Source organism: Aedes aegypti, chromosome 2 (genome assembly GCF_002204515.2).
Source record: "Aedes aegypti strain LVP_AGWG chromosome 2, AaegL5.0 Primary Assembly, whole genome shotgun sequence".
NCBI classification, from domain to species: Eukaryota; Metazoa; Arthropoda; class Insecta; order Diptera; family Culicidae; genus Aedes; species Aedes aegypti.
This window is the reverse complement of record NC_035108.1, coordinates 118,177,117-118,198,849: the sequence shown is the minus strand read 5'-3', so window position 1 is coordinate 118,198,849 and position 21,733 is coordinate 118,177,117. Positions and strand designations below refer to the sequence as shown.

The 21,733-nt window shown below is 38.6% G+C and overlaps 2 protein-coding genes across 3 annotated transcripts in view; both read right to left on the bottom strand.

Annotated features, from left to right (window-relative positions):
• Positions 1-21,733, bottom strand: part of LOC5564467 (neurocalcin homolog) — a 497,420-nt gene that overhangs the window by 424,622 nt on the left and 51,065 nt on the right. The gene's annotated exons all lie outside the window — the stretch shown is intronic.
• LOC5564460 (neuronal calcium sensor 2) overlaps positions 1-21,733 on the bottom strand; it is a 403,811-nt gene that overhangs the window by 347,566 nt on the left and 34,512 nt on the right. Inside the window, exon 1 of one of the 2 annotated variants that reach the window (XM_021842113.1) lies at positions 4,676-5,013. The exons of the other annotated variant lie outside the window; for it this stretch is intronic. The gene's annotated coding sequence lies outside the window, so the exon portion shown is untranslated. Of the gene's footprint in view, positions 1-4,675; positions 5,014-21,733 lie in introns of those variants that run through there. 2 annotated transcript variants of the gene reach the window in all.

The window sequence follows — 21,733 nt, the reverse complement described above, 5'->3', positions numbered from 1 at the left end:
CAAAAGCATTGTTGAAGAAGTTCCTGGAAGCATCCCTGGATGAATCTCTGGAGTCATTTCTAGAGGACTCACTAATGGAATTTTTGGAGGAACCCTCGAGGAATTATTATATGGAGGAACACTTAAAATAATCTTTGTAAGAATTACTGGAGGAATTATTGACGACATTCCGAGAGGCATTCCCATAGAAAACTATACATAGGTACATTTCTGAAGAAGTTCCTTGAGGAATTCGTGGAGTAATTTCTTCAAAAATATCCTAGAGGAATCCTTGAAGGAATTCCTGTAAGAATTCCTGCACGAATCCCAGCAAGCATTCCTAGAGGAATCTCTAAAGGCACTTTTGGAAATAAAGAAAATTACGGAAATATCCCTGAAGATATTTCTAAAATAATCCGTGGAAAAATTCTTGCAGATATTTCTGAACACATGCTTTGAGGAATCCTTGCAGGCATCCCCCGAAGTATTCCTGAAGGAATCCCTGAAGACACTCCTGGAAGAATCCCTACAGGCAATATCTAAAAGCTTTCGTGGAGAAGTTCATGGAAGCATTCCTATATGAATCACTAGAGTCATTCCTAGAGGACTCACTAATGGAATTTCTGGAGAAATCCTGGAGGAATTATTACATGGAGGAACACCTAAAAGAATCTCTGGAAGAATTCCTGGAGGAATTATTGAAGATATTCCGAGAGACATTTCCATAGAAAACTATACATAGATACGTTTCTGGGCGAATCCTGAAAGTATTTCTGAAGAAATTTCTATAGGTATTCGCGGAGTAATTTCTTCAAAAATATCCTAGAGGAATCCTTAAAAGAAATCCCTGTAGGAATTCCTGCACGAATTCCTGCAAGCATTCCTAGAGGAATCCCTAAAGGCACTTTTGGAGGACACCCTGGAAATTTTTTTGGGGGGAATTGCTAGAATTCTTCCTAGAGAAATCCCTGGAAGAATTCCTGATGAATTTTCAGAATAATTCTATGTAAGTGAAATTTCTACAGAAATCCCTGAAGATCTTTTTTTTGTTAGGACTTCGTCGTAACTGGTTTTTAGTTTGATCTTCAGTATTGTGTTCATTCGAGTCCGAAGAAAAAATCATAAATTTTAAGTTGTCACTAGCATTTGACAACTCAAAATTTATGCTTTTTTCTTCAGATTCAATCTATAATTGCAGTTTAAAAATTGAACAATTTTTATAATTTTGAATATATTCTAAACCTGCTCAACTAACTTAGAAACACAAAGATAAGCGATTCAAAAAAGAAGAGCACTAAACGCAACCCTTCCTCATTCCCACCACACTAATCGCCTCATTTAGAACAAATTATCCGCCAGCAGATCCACGAATGCCGACTAATGACGCATTGGATATGTATCTTTCCTCTCTCGATCTCGATATGTGCGATGATCTGGTGAAGCACGCACATTTTTTTTCGCACATTGCTCCCCTCAATGAGGAGTCTTCAATCCCCCATATACGGAATCAGTGCTCGATGATTCGCATTAGTGCGCTTTCCTGTCAGCCGCCGTAACCGCTTTCGATATTGATATATTTTCTGTGGGAAAATTTATTATTCACATTTCGTTCGCCGGTCAGAGGCATCCGTCATTCCTCACTGATCTGCTTACGATATGTCGAGTGTTTCTGTTTCAGCATTGAAAATGATAATGCGAGTAACTCGCTCGAGGTGCCATGCTAGACCATTATTATGAAAAAAATGTCCATCAAAATTAAGCACAGGACCGGATTTCTAAGTAATTATAAGTTAAACCATACATAAGTTGAAACCAGCTTGGACAACTTTTTGGGCAATTATAGGTTTTTCGATGCTATTAAGTAATTCTAATATGGATTATTTTGAATTTTCCAACTAAAAACTTCATATCAAGATTTTTTTTAGATTTCTCCGGTAACTTTTTTAAAATGTCCCAGAAGTGCAGAACAATCTTAGGTATCGAGCCCTGTACCCAGTCTTCGTGGAGTTTGTTTTATTACAACAGCCTGGCGGGGCACCGTGCCGATGTCTCTACTCATCGTATTTCGCTATCATCTACGAAACGACGATGACAGATGGGAGTGCGCAAAGAAACACTGTTTTTGTGGTACACTGCCTGCTCTTACCTACTGTGCTTCAAACATCATCCAATGAATAATTAGATCTGGAGAGCGGAAGTTTACAATTTCCATTCCTGGATCCGAAATCACTGTTTGTCGGTTGCGGAAGCGCAGTTTTTTCAGTTAATCATTTTGCTTGATCATTCAAAAAAAAAGAAGCACATTCGGCTACATTTAGCAATATAGAAATAGTATACCCAAACCTATAAAACTTATTGATTGATAATAGATTGATTTAAGTTATACGGTACGTAAATCTTAAAATTTGCATAAGTAGGTATACATTACTCATTTGTGTTAACAATATCGACGTACAAATACATTAGGCCGTTTATCAATTACCTATCATTCAGCGGTAGAATGTTATACAGCGCATCCAGCCAGTCTACTCGAAAAGGTCGATAATAATTAATATCGAACACCCGACGACGATTATTCAAATGGCCTCGTCAATGATGCTCTTTCCAGAGTAATCTTGACATGAGACAAATCGACCCTCAAACCAGAGAATGGCCATAGACGACCGCAAGCGGCACGTGAACGCTTCAATCACCATTGCGTGGGATGCGATGGAACGGATCCACCATTCAAGTCTCGATAAACGGACCTGCTGTTGAGAATAGCATTTATAAGCTGAAATAATAGTTGACGTCCTAATAACCATTACCGACGGCAAAATGTTCCGGTGACAATCGAGAATATTCCTGTATTTCTTCTTCATAGCAATATTAAAATTTGGTTTGATTTTTCAGCATATTGTTCTTTTAGATCAATCGAACATATTATTCTTATTTTTGTTGTATTATTATTCGTGATTGGAGAAATTTCTGATTGCATTTCTTATCCAAAGAAATGCTTGGAGCTATCCTAAGCGAAATTCTAGTCGAATTTTCGAATGATTCCTGAACGAATTATTGTGTGATTAGTTTTAGCTTTATTATAAAATATTAGAAAAGAAATCTTTTGAAGTGTTCTACATGAATTTATGTAGTTACTTAATGCAGCATCCGTAAATAATTGTCAGGAACAAATAAGAACAATATTTTAAGGAATTATTCAAGCTACCATAAAAAATGGATGTAATTTTCAAGGCATTGTTGTGAAAATTAATGAAGTGATTACTGAAAAAAGGAATTTGAATAATCTCTTCGGATTTTTTTCCCTACCTTCCTCTGCGACTTGTTTAATGAGATGGCGTAAATGAAGTCTCAAAGGTATCCATTTTAGGGTCAACTGTAGAAGTGTTTATTGAACTAGTGTCATTGGTTCAGTATCTTGGCCTTCCATAGCCTTATAGTAATACAGTAACGACCACGGCTCTCACGCAAAGCCAAGCTTAGGGTGTATGAATTCGATTCCAAAGATATATTCGGCATTAGTAGTCAATTCTACCACACGCTATATAACACAGCGCAACAAAAATGACATTTTTGCGTATCTCGAGGATCATATTATGTGTCTCTAGTAGATTTGGGGTTGCTGAATCTGATGCCGTTCTCAGAAATTTCCCAGCACGTCACAATTTTGAGCTACAGGTCGTCAAAGTTGTATAAAACATTGATTTTATTGATATTTATTTAAAATTTGAAGTATATTTTATCAAATTTTTTTGATATCTTTTCCACCTAGCATGCAAAAGAGGACTCAAACTTTCATTTTAGAGGTATTTTGATTTAAATTGCACGATTAAACTTAGATTAAACCGATTTTTTCAACATGCCTGCAGTCTTCATACAAAATTCTTCGTTTCTCTTATATGGCAAAATACAATACTTTTCTAAACCATCAAAAAATAACTTTTCCGCGTCAAAAGTATTACAAACTTTGATGATAAGTGTTGTTATACACATCAAGTTTGTATTTTGTGGCAAATTAAGCAAATAAATTGCCTTACAAGCTGGCAAACTTGCGTGCAAGTTGGCTGAAATAGTCAATTTTCGCATTTTCAACAACCAATATCTCAAAAACTAGACGTGCTATGATATTTCTGTAAACGGCAATGGATTTAGCAACCCTTAATTAAGTAAATAGAGGTATTTTGATGCTGGAGACAAAAACGTGTTCCGCAGTGTAATTGCAAAATTAACTTTGACAAAGAAAGTTATCAGGAGTCAGTAGCCGTAAAATTTCTCTTAGATTACAAAGCCGGTAAGTATGCTACGTCGAAGTGGAGATGTAATGCCCAGAACCAGTATAATTTCGAAAACAGTTTCTGTCTTTGTTGCTGACAATTGGAAGATGGCAAACCCATAGACATAGAACGAACGTGCTAAATGTTACATAGATATTGAATAGCATCATATAAAATTACTCACTCTAACGAGAATTGCCCCAAATGAACTCTCCAAATGACCGACCAGTACTAAACGCACCCCGAGCGTGTCGAAACTAAAACAAGAGAGGCCGCTCATCTCCTCGCTTAATCTGATGCTTATTTATATACACTTAAGTGCAACACTGCACCCACTTTAGTTGTGATTTTCTTTAAATTTCATCCAACGGACTGCCGAGCCGGCCGGCAATTTCCCCAACCATTCCCTCTCCCCCAACACTTACCGCGAAAAACTACGGTCCCTTGTCCTATCGTATTCAGTGCGGCAGCAGACCAACTCGAAACAGATTCGCCGAAAATACAACGCTTTGATGGCACTAAAAATAGATTGCACTCTCGCGCAGCTGATTCTCACAAGTCGTCGGCGTGAACCGGTGGCGAAAATCGCAACACCAACACACCCCTGTTTGCTCGGAGAGTCACTAATTGTGCCGCCTCACTTTCCACGCCTCGCGTCCTCCACCTCGCACCGGTTTAGTTTTCTATTCGCGCACAGCTTTTGTTTCAAGAATGGGAAAAGTGATGGATAACCAATCGACTGCCCGCCCGACCGATCGACAAGCTGACTAACTGACTGCCGAGCACCATCCGATCTCCTTCGGTCCTCGTGGAGTTCGGGCATTATACGAGCACAACACAGTAAATCAACAATATTGACAGTTAACAACTCTCGCACATATATTTTACAACGATTTCTGCGTGCCGAACGAGCATTGCCGAAAAGTGGGATGGAGAGGAAGGTGTGTGACGCTAAACACCTGAGCGAAGATTAGATTAGACCGACAACAGACAATGGGCACCAAAGAGTTAATTGGAAAAAGATAGAGTTTTTAAATATTTTAATATTATTCAATTAGAATAAACTAATTTTAAATACTGTTTTGCTAAAATACACTAAAACTAGATGAGACTAGAGATTAGAAGCATTGAAGTTAACTCACACTGGTGGTCCCCTCGTAAACCAGTAGGACAAACGAGCTAAACAAAGCTAAATAGTTTATAGAAAAGCAGTTTTTAATCCATGTTAATTATTCCTTCAAGTGTTATGGCTCACATTTCCTTAGAGAAAGAATATAGCTTTCATTTGAAGTGAAAAAAAAAAACAGTTGGAGATAATTCAAAATAACCGCCATTTTATTCTTTATCAGAAAACCCCTTTTTTCAGCATTAGCGCACCGCTCGTTTTGAATTCGTAAGCCACCAGCTGGGGAAAAATGAGTAACAGCCCCAAAAACTAGGCAAAGCAAGCTTTGAAAAAATCGCATGATCCGTACGGATCCATGATCGGAAATGTTTTGCCAGTTGAACAAGCTTGATAAATAGCAGCAGCGAAAAAAAGCCCAAAGAGAGAGTAATGATAAAACCATGCTTTTCTCGCTATTGGAGGTGTTTTACTTTACTTGCATGATAAACAATACCCGAACATCCCATAGCAATAGTGCTCCTCAGGTTTGGAGCTTAATTAGAGGGACTATTATCCTCCCGATATAATCAGAGCTAAGCTGTGGCCCATTTAGAATTGGAACATACACGGAATAATTGGAATAATTTGCATATAGGGGAACTTACGTATTCTCGGCAGCTTAAGCCGATGCCGTGTTTCTTTTGTAATTTTCTCGGACATCAGCAGACAAATTCCGTGTTTGTCTATTTACATTTATGCGTTGCTCAATCCTCTATCGATTCACACCGACAGACTTGTTAAAATGCTTTTGAAAACGTTTTTAGAACGCTGCGAACATCCCTTGTCAGTGTGACTATTGTCGGCAGCCTCAATCTCTTCGGCAACTTTCCCATAACAACTGCTGGTGAATCTCTTCGGCAGCTCCAAATCAGTCGCATTTTGAGGCGTGCTCATTTGAATTGATGGCATCTCCGGCGATATCGTTTGTTTAGTCTCGGAAATCTCGCCAGCGGGAAGCGGGCAGAACAATGAATCATCTAGATGTTTCCACTGATGTGTTTTGATAGAAAAATACTTTATATTTGGTGTTTGAAATTTGGTTGCCGATAATAGTCGAATGGTGCCGAAGCCGTAAGTCTCTCTAATTCAACAAAAATGAATTCTGTTTTAACTCATATGTTTGTAAATGGTTTGTAAGCTTTAACGGAAAAATAATAAAAAATATGTTCATCCCATTTTATAAGAAATTGTCAGATTTTTCCCGGAATACTGTTAATTAATTTGCGCGCACTATTTTCATCCATATTTTTGACAAGATCATTCCATTTAGTTTACAGTTCGTCGATTTTTTGGCGGCAATTAGATTCGCTCTTAGCTTTTACTTCATAATAGCCCAAAATCTCTTAATTGGGCTGAGTTGGAGTCAGTTATGTGGGTATCACCTATCATAAAAAAATCCTTAAATTCCGTCAAAACTTCATCAAACAACTTCATGGTACGGAATTTGGCCACATTTCTCTTATGTAGTTCCCTATTTGGTTGTCTGCAGACATGGTATGATCGGAGGCTCCAATATCCGAGGTCAAATCCATTGCACGATATTGCATGGCAAAAAGTTCGGTTTTGGTCGAATTGCTGTCTAAAATGTTTGGATTTGAATCAATGGTCCTGATTTTAATCCACAGCTGACGGTGCCACAGCCCGACGATTCCTTTGTGGCTTGCGATCTGTAAAAATAGTTACTTCGTACTTATTCAATGCGATCCACACAGTATTTATTGAAAAACCTAACACTTTTGCAATTTATATTCCTGACCAAGACGGTTTTTTTTCAAATTTTTGTGCGCAATTATTTCCTCTCTCTCTCTTCGTCCATATTGAATTTTTCAGTAGTGCGTTCGAATTAAGCGGCGAATATTGCGAATGTAATCAATGTAAACATTTTTTTGCACAACAAAGTAAAAAGTTGTCAAATTAATATTATCTCCTTGAATCCAGTTGAGAATAGAGATATATGTTTAGTGGAAACATCTGGCGGATTTTGACGCCATCTTGGTTTCAAGCTCATTCAACTCATTCTGATGAGTTTCTCATCTTGTTGTCACTCTTCGTATCAAATTTTGAGCATATTTCCACCAAATTCTTCACTCGATTCAAAAAGGGGACCAACGATTGAAAGCTTGTCATTATGTTGTACAAAAATTATAGAGAACATGTTTTTGAAAGTCGTTTATTTTATTCAGTGAATAGAGCTTTTCTAGCTTTTTTTTTCTCAGCTTTCTGATGGTAAACTTAAAAGAGCAATGCACTAATGGTGAAAAAAACGGATTTTGTGATAAAGTTCAAAATTTCCGCCAAGATTTTTTTTTTCATTCCAAATGAAATCTACATTATACCTTAAAACGATTCCATGCAATTTTCCAGTATATATCAAGGGAAATATGAGTCATATCACGAGAAATCATACCTAACATAATCGAAAGATTAGATTGTTGTCTATATCTGTGTAAATCTAATTTTAATGCGATAAATAAAGTATTATTTCCAAATAACAAATCATTGCTTAGAGTTTTGATTTATAATCCAACATTTGATTAAAAGAAGAAAACACATTGATGAATGGGAGAGCGGTTCGATATAGTTGCAAATGATCAAATGTTATTTCGGCCTAACAACCCATTCGGTCTAACGGCTTCGGCTTAACGACATGCACCCCCGGAGGGTTAATCATGATTCAATCTCCTGATTTAATATTCGTATGGAAAACGTTTGTAAATTGTCTTTTTTTAAATCGGATCGTCTGTTCTGAAGTTACGCACGGTCAAACGTTCGAAATCCATTTTTATATATATTAGATACAAATTGCATTGAAAATACTCATTGCTTGAACAGAATATACATCAATTTTCCAGCAGAATATAATTTGTATTTGTATTTGAATTTGTTTATTTAATCCAACTGACTACTTTAAGTCTTATTGAATATCTAAATCTAAATAAAAACATTTCATCACACAATAAAACATACAAAGTTCTATCCTACTTTCTTTTATCATATCGAATATCAATTCAAACATTAAAACAGAAGTATAATTTACAACAATTGAACAACAACACATTTACATTATCAATCACACATATTTTAACAAACAAATTCAGTTCAAATAGGTCTCCATGTGTCGTTATTCTTATTGATGAACTCTCTGAATCTGACATTCTTTGACCATATAGAAGAATCCAGTGCACGAGATTTCCATTTTTTGTCTAAGATCACCTTGAACGACGCATAATCCAAAACTCTGTGAGAATTCCAATTCGATGTCAATTTTATTACATCTATGCACTCGGGTTCTACAGTACCAAGAGAACGAACAACCAATGCATGAACATCCCGCGTTGTAACACTCACATCGATATTAGATAGAAACAAAGAGAAGTCATCAGCCGTAGTACGCATTCTTCGATGATTCCCATTGCTGCTCACGTTAGTTGCATTCATAACATGTTCGTCCGTCCCGTTCGAGATTGCAAGTGATGAGACCGGAGTAGAGTGATGCGGTGTGATACAATTAGAAGAGGAATCAGGTACAAGCTTGGACAAAGTCTGTAAAATATCCGCAACCGTACTTTTCAGCTCTTTCACTTCAGTTTCAATTGTTTGTGCTCCATTAAAATCGTTACGACAGTTTGATCCGATATTATCCCTCATCATTTGGAATTGGCGTAAACATGAGTCACACATCCAGATCACATTCCCTGACAAAACATGCAATATATCCTCACTTAGGCTCACACATTTCGCATGAAAAAAGCAGGCGCACTCTCCTTCGCACACAGTGAAAAGATCATTATATACCATCGATTTCTCGAGAGCATTTCTTGCAGATTTTTTCTCCCGCCATTGTGCAAACGGAATATCACTGCAATTCACTGTTTCAGAGCCAAATTAAAAACGTTGATTTTTACAGTTCTTGACACCGATTTGAAAATCCAGTACGTGCGAATGAGGAAATGGGTGAATCTGTTCGATTGATAGCACTATGATCAATTTTCACAACATCTGCACATAAGCATTTCTAAATAAATTCAGAACGACTGCCGTTAAATCCACACGCTACAACACGCTATTGTAATTAATGATAAATGCACATCTGTTTGATTGAAATGTAAAACCATTTTAAATGTGGTTCTAACTCATACTCAGTACTCCCAGTACTGGACAGAACGAAGTATGCATTGGATGTTTTCAATACAAAATGGTTAAGTTCTGAGACCTACATAGATCCCGGCTTCTAATACTTCGATTGAACTGAAATTTTCACCGCAGTTCCGAAATAATAGCATGACTTTTACTTAGCAGATAACTCGCAAAATACTAAATACAAATTTTTGAGTTATTTCAAATCTTAAATTATGCGAAAGTTTTAATGGTTTTTCTTATCACCTTTAATTTACTAAAATATGTAATTTTACAAACTTATTTGCGATAATTACTGACCGAGCCTCTTGACCATTTTTACCAGAAAAACGACCAATGGGTTTTCTTATCACCTTTAATTTGCTAGCAGCCATATATGAGAAGTTGTGATAATTTTCAATCTGGCCCATTGTATATGATCGAATTTTAGCATGTGTCCAGTTGGACGGCAATAATATGAATCATTGAGTGAATTAATATGACAAACGAAAATTCACTGATTGATTGCAAAAGAAGCGACGAGATAATCGTATCAACTTAAAGGGGATTAAGATAAATCGTTTGAATTTTCGTGGACAAAATTGCACCTTATTCATTTCACTAGCTCCAATCATTATATGACGAACGATTGGTATTACCCTGACTAATTAGCCTAGACCTGTACAATAAAATAGATGTTATCTTTCGGCAATGGTGTGGTAATGAAACTCTATCTTGATAAGGAATAATGGAACGTGTCATATTAATTATGCTATGATATAAATGTAATAGAGTTGTTCAAATTGAGTTTTTTTTATTTCGATTTAGAGGTTTAATACAACTTACTGTGATAGATGGTAACAAAGCTATTACCATTAATACTAAAATGTATCGCTCGCTACTCTCTCTTGGCGCTCACCTGAAATGAGAAAAGGGAAAAAAATACTTTATTAGTTAACCTATTATCAGGAAACGAAGACACTCCAGTTCGATAAAAAGAATATAAAACCTGGAGCAATTATGGCACCTACACAGAAATCGAAATCAATTAATCAAACATGTCTGGTACTACAATAAAGTCACGGTAATTACGGCCAAGGACAAAGTTGTTATTATGGCTTGTTGTGAGTCGTAGGCAAAAGTCGTTAAAACACACTAAAGTATGTAACCCTAAGGAGACTGACTGGCCCCTGAAGAGAGCTATGAACGGTCGCGGTCCAACTAACTATGATGTAAGGTGGGAAGGTTTGCCTCAAAAAGAAACGTATAATCATGAGCGTTGATTCATTGCTCGGTGGCGTGAGAGGTTTAATGTTTAGGAATCACAATCATCCATGCGATGGGTGCCCCGATATTTGTCACGTATTTTGTAGAGGTGAACACCGAGGTTGATTGTTGTGAATTAAATTCAGAAGTGATGCAGGGTTACAAGAAGAACTATATGAGGACTCTTTCTCATTTTTGTAATTAGATTACACTATAGGGTGTCCCAGAAAGTATTGGCCGGGCATTGGTAATGAGAATCATAGTGTTTTTTCAAAAAAAAAAAAACAAATTTTGATGCTGATGAATTTTTGATTGCTAATAATGGCGAATTTTTTTATTGAAAAAAAAACCTTTTACAATAAAAATCCAATCCAACCGGTCGATAATCTTTTCGTAACAGAAATTTTCTCGACTTCCCAGAGTGCAGAGTATCTACGTATCTGTCACACTATAAACACTTGTAAAAATAGTCAATTGACAAAGAAAGCTCTCAGTTAATAATTGTGGAAGTGCTTATAAGAACACTAAGCTGAGAAGCAGGCTCTGTCCCAGTTGGGACGTAATGAAAGAAAGGAAGCAGAAGAAGAAGAAGAAGAAGAACTTTGGCACAATAGTATATTTGTTGATTTATTCATGAGCCTTTGCCCATCCTCACATTAAACACTAGTATTGACTGATAAATATCCAGTAAGCATTACTTTCGACACCAACAGAAACCATACAGGATGATGCCTTAATGGCACGTCTTCTTTCCTTTTCAAGGACATTGTATTGTTCACATCATGTATCTCCGGTTTCCAAGCTTCATGGCACATAATTGGGAAATCATACGGTTTCTCGTCGTTTCCCCAAAAGGCAAAGCAGCGCTGCCGTAGCCTATCAACAACTTCACCAAGGCTCGCAGGAACTAAAGATAGATTATCCCATAAACAATTCCGCAAAACTGCCTCGTCAAGCTGTCTGGCGCAGAAACCGAACCCGAGCCCTTAGAGCGCATTGCCAATTTTAGGCAAACGGTACATGCATGGGGGGAATAGCTGTCATCCAACAGCGGCAGCAGCAGTAGTAAAATGGAATCGGAAATGAATAACTACGGAGCACACGACAACAAACAAACTTCGAATCTTGGCCGAGATTTAACGTCCTTTGCCGCTATTCCGACTCTGTTGCCACGATTGAGGTTCATGCTGTCGCACCAAGGCGTTCTGGCCGACGCCAAGTGAACATCCCTGGGAAAAGCGGATTGTAATTCATTTTTTCTCGTTTCCTCATCTTGGCATTACGTCCCCACTGTGGCAGAGTCTGCTTCTCAGCTGAGTGTTCAATAATCACTTCCACAGTTGTTAACTGAGAGCTTTCCTTGCTAAGTTAAGAGATGTCAACATAATTTCTATGACGGAAAGATCCGGGACCGACCGCGGACGTTACCATTAGGCTAAGGAAGGCCCCAGAGCCTCACTTTGCTCTTTCCAGAAGTCCAATTGTCTCATTCTCATACAGCTGGTCGAACATAAAACGGTAGGCAGGTTTAGGATTTGTGGATACAATGAAAACGTCATTCGCAAATACACAACACAAGAAGATTGGTCGTTCTTGAGGGAATCCGAAGTATTCACCCGGAAGTGAGTGAGCTGTCGGATGTGTTGAAAAATTTCACTGAGGATTAATTCTAGTAAGCCTAGTGATCATCTTGCGATGATGACAATTCGATTACGACAAATTGATGCGATTCGAGGAAATGAATGGATCATAAAATAACAGCATCAATTAAACCTTGTCAATTGTCGTGAAGTCTTAACAACATTAGGCTGTTTAGTAGTAGTTCTAGTTAATTTCATTTTTTATTGTTAACAGTATGTATTGGTCATTACGTTCATATATCATTGAAGAAAAAAGTCACTTTCCTTGTCTGTTCAACAATTTCTCGAACCTAGCAAGTGAACCCTAATGATCGATCTCAGCATCTTACTTTCCATAGTCATTTTTATAGTGAATATTTAAGAGTAAATTTACCTTAGGCTTCTATAATAGTCTCTCTCCTACAAGATTCACTTTTCGGTGGCAAATGCAATGCTTCACAACGCCTACTTTCTACCTGTAGATTTTGCGAAAATGAAGCTGGAATTAGATTATTTATACCGTTGTTACATTTATTTTTATGACAATGTAAAAACCATATTAAAGTAAGATTGTCGCCACTTGTTTCTACTCAGTGAATCTACTAGTCATTTTCCTCAGAGTTATGTTCCTTACGTCGTACATGATAACGATGTGTCTAGCTAGCTAATAGTAAGAGTGGCTACGGATCATTCTGGTTAGCAAAAGGCAAACTGATCGTCACCAATAGTATAAATGTTCACTTCGAATAGATTAATTATTTGAAATGGGCATCAATTCTATCAATGACGCAAAATGTCCGTTGGTCCATCGCGGCAAGGTCGCATAACCGAGGGGAGGGAAGTAGTCGCAATATAATTGTACTTTTATTCTATCAATAATTTTCCAAACCTGCACACTTTTTGATGACCTTGGTTTCTTCAATAATGTTAGATTATTCCACCATTCCCACAGTTCTGTACCCCAGGACACTATTGTATGTATTCAGTCACAGTAATAACAGTCACAATGACGAAACATTTAAAGTTTCTTAAGTCGCATTGGCACCATTTTACATTTTAAATTATATGTGAATTATATCTCTGAGTACTGATAAAATAATAATAAAATCATAATACCATATAAAATATACAACAGCAAGTATATGAGAGCGACTACTGATATACTAACTTAATGTTTTATAGTAATAAATATAACACGCTATGTCCAAACCAGCAGATTATGCAAATCGAATGTACCTCGTTTTTTTTTCGCTAGAGTTCAGTAATTGGGTTATATTTTCAAAATCAAAATTGACTCTTCCATCTGCGAATTCAAGGTTATTCTGCGGAGTAAATATTCAACTCAAAATTCATTACACAAATCTTCACACGGTTTGACATTTGGACTTGGTTTGCAAAAGCATGATATTTGATACATCGGAAATTAAGTTTTAGAACCGCCAACATATTTGCCACTTGCACCGAAGAACCAGTTATCCGGAATAAGCCAGTTTGTGGCCAGGTCATCGGAATTCTCTTGAACTATTCTTCTTTTGACTTGATTTGCAAATTCATGAAGTTTGATATGTCGCAAGATCTCAGAACCGCCAAAATAATGACCACTTCATCTGGGGAACAGGGTATCCAAAACAACCTAGCATGTTATCAAGTCATTCATAAACGTGTATGGGAAAAATTTCACCGATAGAATATTTTGTAACCTTCCGATTATAAAATTATAGACCAAATACTGAACTCTAGCGAAAAAAATCCGAGTTACATTCGATTTGCATAATCTGTTGGTTTAGATTAGACATAGCGTGATAAGGTGACCTACATCTGAATCGCATCATCATTTCTTCATATTTTGTTTCGCATTTCTCTAAAAAATGGTGTATGGAAAAGTTGTAGATCTAGTTAAATTCTACAACTTTGCTGAAGACAACACGCCGTTAACTTTAAAATCTTGTGAATTACAAGCGAACTTTGAGTTTTTTTAAGTGTATTTTTCAAGTGAAATTTCTCAATTTACAAAACGAACTCGCAGTTTTTGCAGCAAAATTTTCCTATTGTATGGCCTTCCTAATGCCACTAAAAGAAAAAAATTATCGAACCAACTCCATGAGTTATGGGCATCTAAAGATTTCATAGTTTTTCAATTTGCTTACAACTTCAAAATCACCAGAATAACAAACTTGCGATGTTCAGCAAAAATGTGTTCACTTTCTCTGCAACTCTTCTGAAGACCACATTCACGTAAAACTGAAAATAAAAAGTTAGACCAAAATAACTGATTTTTTGGGTCCTCCCTAAGTTAAACTTTCAAAATCAATTTACTTAGCTCAAATGAAGAGATAGATCAAAAGTGTCTTCAAAAAAGTTGTTCAAAATAACATTTTCTAAACGTTTGCAGAAGAGTGCAGCCACAAATTTCATCGAACAAAAAAGTTTGAGTCAAAATTTTCACTAAAATAAGGGCCCCCCTATTCAGCTTTTTTCTTAAAAGATGCAAAACTCAATTACGAATAACTTCTCTGAAGACATCGAACGTCTAAAATCGACGAGAACAGAGAAAACATTTTTTTACGGCTAAATTGTCGATTCGGTCCATACCTCACGTATGTACCTGCAGGAATAAAAAAGACTCCTTTGTGTGGTTCTTAACCTCTTGTCCAGCAACTCCTACCTCTACCTCCTCGTGGTATTGGCCGGGGTACGAGTAACCTCATGGAAGATCGGGTAACCAACCCCGGTGTGAACTTTGGACGTATGCTGACAGGGAAGGCGGTTTTACTTTAGCTTTTGCTTCTGCAAACCTGGAGCGTCTGTACTCCATATTAGGAGCGGCTCACAACAGCGTCTGTTCCCCATGTCAGGGTCGGCTGATCATTATCCGAGTACCAAAGAAGGACTCTAAGCTAAACTGCGCATTATGGTCCTCCGAACATTTAGGAGGAATAGTCCTTCGGAAATCTAGGGGGTTGGTTTCAAGACCTGCAATACAACCGTAAAAACACATCAGCACAGGAACGTCATCGAGAGAATACGAACCAGAACAATCGACAAAGACCACAGCGACGGAAATGGTCCCCACTTGAGGACTGGTGGAGGACAATTGAAGCAGCCATTAACGACGCTGCCGAAAGCGGATATGTGGAACAGCCATCAAGAAACGATTTGTTCGACGAAGAGTGCCAGGAGGTTTTTGAGTAGAATAATGCAGCACAAGCTGCAATGCTGCAGCATGGTACGCGACATAACGTGGAGCGATACAGACTGAAGCGAAAACAGTACTTCGGGTTCCGGGTTCTCTGTTGAATATAATCCTTGCTTGTCGTTCTTCTGGCATACAGGCAACGTGGCCAGCCCAATGCAGCCTGCCGAATATAATGAGCTTGACAATACCCACTTCTTTGTATACTTGGCACAACTCGTGATTCATACGGCGCCGCCAGATGGCGTTTTCTAATTTACCGCTGAGTATTGTTCTCAGATCTTTACGTTGAAACACCTCAAAAGCTCTCCGGTCGACTTCCTCAATATCCATGATTCAGCCGTATATGACAACCGGAAGATCAGTGTCTTGTGTAATGCAAGTTTTATTTTCGTTTGTAGGCTACGGAACTTCAGCTGGTTAGAGAGCCCGTAGAAACCCCGACTAGCAGCTGCAATACGTCTTTTCACCTCGCGGGTAACATCATTATCACGCGTCACTAGAGTTCCAAGATACACAAATTCTTCCACCACATCAAATTATTCACCACCTAGCACCATTTCGCTACCACTAACGCGTCCGGATGCACGTTGACCACCAGTTATCATGTACTTTGTTTTTGTGATGATGATCGTGAGTCCGATCCTCGCTGTCTCCCTCTTGAAAGGCACGAACGCCTGTTTCGCTGCCCGATGATCAATCACGATGATGTCGATATAGTCCGCGAAGCTAAGGAGCTTATGAGAACGTGTAATAAGTGTACCGGCTCTCTTGATATCACCTTTGAGCTCTAAATAGCAAGTTAGAAATAGCGTCACCCTGTTGCAATCCATCTAAAGTTACGAACGATGACAAAATCTCGTCCACCACCCGCACACATGATTTCGATCCTTCTAGCGGTGCATGAATCAGTCTGATCATATTCGCCGGAAAACCATGTTCGGACATAATATGCCACAATCCGTTTCTCTTCACTGAATCGTACACTGCTTTGAAATCTACATACAGATGATGAGTCTGCAAGTTGTACTCCCGGAGTTTACCTAGGGTTTAACGCAGGGTAAACAATTGATTCGTTGTTGATCGACCCTCCCGAAAACCAGCTTGCTATTCGCCGACAAAGGACTCCTCACGCGGTCTCGATCTGATAAACAGAAATCCAGAAATAGTTTTGTACGCCGAATTAAGAAGTGTTATTCCTCGGTAATTGGCGCACTCCAGACGATATCCTTTCTTGTACAAAGGCCAAATGAGACCATCCAACCAACTAGTAGGCGTTTGTTCTTCCTCCCATATCCTCGAAATGATACGGTGAAGGAGCTCGTGCAGCTGCTCGCTTCCGTGTTTGAGAAGTTCGATCGGCAGCCCGTCCTTCCCAGCAGCCTTGCTGTTATTCATCCCATAATAGCTCTCTTTCCTAATCTAGCGTTGGAAGTTCAACTGCCTATCCGTCTTCATCGATTTGGATTCTGCTACCATATTCACTTCCGTTATCTCCGCTCAACAATGACTCGATAAACTCTTTCTACCTGGCGGCCACTATTGTTTAATCCGTCAGCAAGATTCCTTCGCTGCCGTTCTCCGCACATCATAGACAGATTCGTAGAGCCGTCACATATCGTGATGTTCTTGCGCCTGAGCAATTACTGCCTCTTCATGCTCCTTTTTCTGCCTGTGATAGATTGGTTTTTTGGCTGCCCTTGCTTCCTTGTACCGCTCTCTGCTCTGACGGATAACGGACACCAATGTGTCAGCCCTGGACACCAGCATCCGGCTTCTAGTCACGTTCTTCTCCATTTCGTTTTCTTCAATTCGTTTGTCATTCTCTGGCACTCCTCGTCGAACCAACCGTTCCTTAGTCGTCGTTGAGCAGTACCTACCACTTATCGCGCTACTGTGCTCACCGGTCCACTGACTCCCTGACTGACAGATCACTGAGGTTGATGTTCTTGTTGATTTCACTAATCCGCTCGTCGAGCTCCTGATGGCAGTCCGCTGCTACGCCATCTTAAATATTGAAACGCAACCACTGTCGATTTCAAAAACTTGAACCGGTTGATAATCGCGCTCGAGGGGTTAAAATCACGTGTAATATACAAAATCGTACCTTTTATATTTTTCTACTATTAACCTATAACAGATAAAGAGCTTGGTGGTATTAACATAATTTCAATCCTGTTTTTTTCCGTTAATTACACGGAAAATAAAAATATTTCCAGAAAAATCTTTAAAATTTATTATTTTTAAAAGTACCGTAAAACGGGGTAACTTTGATAATGCGGGTAACTTTGATAATGCGAGACTCTCAACATACTAAACGAAATAACAAAGTTCCTGTTAATCTGTTAAGCAAAACGAATGCAAAAGTAAAGAGTATTAGTATGACACTTCATGTTAAAGCTATTTCCGTTGGAATCAAATACATTTGAGGATTTATATGCAAATATGGAAAATTTATAAGATTTTAGCAATTTTGAAATGCTATCAAACAATCTGTTCTACGATCGCTATTTGATGGAGTCATAATGAATTCGTCACTTATACTTGATAGCCTAGTTATAGTAGAACTCGAATTCGGTCTCAAAACTCTTAGCGAATACTATTTTTACAAACTGGGACCATTTTTGTAATCTAAGTCAGAAATTTCCATATAGCGTTAAACGCCTAAAGATATGCAACGCCCTACAAATGTTCTGTAATTCATTCAATTTTGTTCGAGTGATGCTCCATTATCAAAGTTACCCCAAAACAGAAAACCGACTTTCGATTATATGAAAAATTATATATCCATTAAGAATAAATCTATTGGAAATCTATCAACTGGAATCGATAGTTAGGATACCAGTACTTGTTTTAAAAATATGAATTAAAAATATTTGAAACAGCATGCATAAATATTCAAGTTTTCTTCGAAAAAACTATCAAAGTTACCCCGTTTTACGGTACCGTAAAAACATGTATTTTTATTATAGCCAAAAATCAGTAACTAGAAGAGGCTTCAAGAAAAAATGAAAAAGAATAGGGATGTTCAAAAATAAAAGAATATAAAAATAAAAAAAACAAAATTCATAGATTTGGGAATATAAATAAATTATTGCCCAAAAAGTGTTTAGAACGATTTTAGATAACTAAAAATAATATTTAGATCGAAAATAAAAATTTGGGTATTAGAGGGTTAAACCATAAGTTTCTTTAAAGACTCCTCCAGGATTTCAACCAGAGATTTCTCTTAAGATTCGTTCGAAAATTCCTTCAGAGATTCTGCCCGGAAATTGAGGGGCTTTCCATTAACCACGTAGACAGTTTTTTTTTTTGGGATTTCAGACCACTCCCCTCTCCCATTGTGGTCATTTGTCCATACAAAAATTTGAAAAATTTGTATGAACCGTGGACTTTGGCCAGACTTCCCTCCCTCCATGAATGACCACGTAAATGGACGACCCCTGATAATGTTGCAGCCAGCTACACGATTTGTTTTACTTCTTATTCTAAGGGTTGATAACTTGTCAACAGACGTATATCTATGAACGAAACAGACAACATACTACAAAACTAGAGCCGAAAACAAAAGTGTTTCTGGCACTTCTGCAAAACCAATGTTTATGTACCATCTACATACCAAATTTGGCCAGCAAACTTAATTTATTTCCGCTGAGTTGATGAAACTTCAATAACTTCTACCCTATGACAAATCATTACAACTTTTCTATCTGTTGTCCTCATCGATATTCTCTTCACCATAAGCGTATTGCGGGATCAAAAAATCTGCTCCAATTATGCTGCTTCCGGGTTGGTTTCCACTTCAGAAACGATTTGCTTCGTTACTGCTTTCTTCTTCGCAATAAAAAGGCTCAACAAGATGCTGCTGGCAAACCGGGGGTGTGCACACCAGCGCCTAGATCCGACTTATAGTTTCGCTCAACTCGGAACACCATCAGCACACTGCAGCTGCAGCGTTCTTCAAAACTTTAAATGAAGTGCGGAAATTATGTACGGTGTGATGTGCACGGATGGAACTCACCGAACATTAAAGTTTTCAATGATGTGCAGCTTTTCCTCCAAGCTGAAGCATTTAGTTTCTATAGCTAAATCTACTCAAGCGTGTTTGGTGCTCGCAGGAAAATGGAGTTCATCCCAACTGGAACTATGTCTGTTCTGGATTTTTGTAAAACATCATATTCAGAAAAAGTACACCAACATGACAGGAATTAATCCTTCCTGTGCTATTGCTCACAGATCCAACTGGAGACCCAGAGTGAAATTATAATGCAATAAAAATAAAACATTCGTTTTGCATGACAGTAGTAGCTACGAGCAGCGATTCAGAAGCGGAATTTTCACCGCCGTCGTTAGTTGATGGTTTGGTTGTACCAGCAGCTAACAGGACACGCAAAGTGCTTCGGTTGTGAGCTTTTCCTTTACTGTACTACTGTAACCGTAATGTGCGTGGCTAGAGGAAAATAGTTGTTTTATGTAAATGCAGGCAATTGCTGTAAATGCCGCGAACGAACGGTTGCCAACCACCACCGTGACAATTGTGGTTTATTGTAGGGAAATGTTGGGAGTTGTGTATTTTACCGATTGGAATTATACAGGCGTTCGAAAGGTTGTTGATTGAGTTAGTCGTCGGAACGGGAAATTTGTATTCAGAAATATTCGTATAGAAGCGAATTTAAGCAATAAGTTTGAATTATCCAGCACGACGTGAATATATCAAACAAACTTTACAAGCTTACTAATTGTGATAATGACTAGTGCTGGGCTAACTTGGTGTTTAGCAACTCAACAAAATTCATACGTTAATTTGACGCCAGAAAATCAATCACCTTGTCGTAGGACCCGGTTGGATTTAAATGAACTGGATCTTCACACAATTTTGCACACCTTATATCGTTACTCTTATCAGTCATGTGAGCATCCCGCGAAGGCTGTACTCGTCCATCATTTACCATAGCTCTACGCGGTCGATACTATCATATGCCGCCTTAAATTCTATGAAAAGATGATGCGTATTCACGACATTTTTGAGGATTTGCCGTACATTAAAGATCTGATTCGTTGTCGATCGGCCGTTCACGAAGCCGGCACAAACTCGTTAACTACAAGTGACAGACAACGGAATATTATCTGGGATAACACTTTGTAGGCCGCGTTTAGGTTGGTGAGGGATCGGAAATTCTCACAATCTAACTTGTCGCCTTTCTTGTAGATGGGGTATATAACCCCTTCCTTTCACTCATCTGTTTCCCACATTGTGCATATCAGCCGATGCAGGTGAGTTCCATCCTTAAGAACAACAACTTAATCAGGTGAATGGCATCCTTAACTTCCCTTGAAGTGAGGGCTGGTTGGCTTCCATCGTCTGCAGTAATGACGAAGGCATTTCCTCCGTTGCCTGCTTCAAGTGCTGCTACCACCTTTCGATCACCTCACATTTGTCCGTCAAGATAGGCTCCCGTCCTTATTCCTGTACATTTCGGCTCGCGGCATGAAGCCATTGCGGGATACGTTGAGCTTCTGTTAAAACTTCTTAAGATTGGGACAGCAGTTCCATCTCCTCGCACTCCATCTCCTCCAGGCGGCGTGTTTTCTCCTGAAAGAAGCGAGTCTGCTCCTGCCGTTTCCGTCTATAACGTTCCACGTTCTGCAGGATCCCTTGCTGCAGCATGACCGCCCGCGCTGTATTCTTCTTCTCCAGAATCTGCCTGCATTCCTCGTCGAACCACTCGTTCCGTCGACTCCGTCCCACGTACCCGACGTTTCCCTCAACTACATCGTTGATGACTGCCTTCACTGTACTCCAGCAGTCCTCAAGAAGGGCTACATCCAGCTCATCCTCTTCCGGTATTGCAGCTTCGAAGTGCTGCGCGTACGCAGTTGCTACATCTGAGTGCTTTAGCCGCTCTATGTCATATCGGGGCTGCTGTTGGTATTGTATGTTGGTAACGATGGAGAGTTTCGGGCGCAGTTTAACCATCAGAGTCGATGTTAGTGCCACGGGACCTATCGTCGGAGAAGTGTCACACTTTGAGCCTTACGGGATGATGAGGTTTCGTATTAAATGTTTGGGCCCTCAAGGAATTTCCGTAAACACTTATGTTTTACTAAGCAAATCACTTTTAGT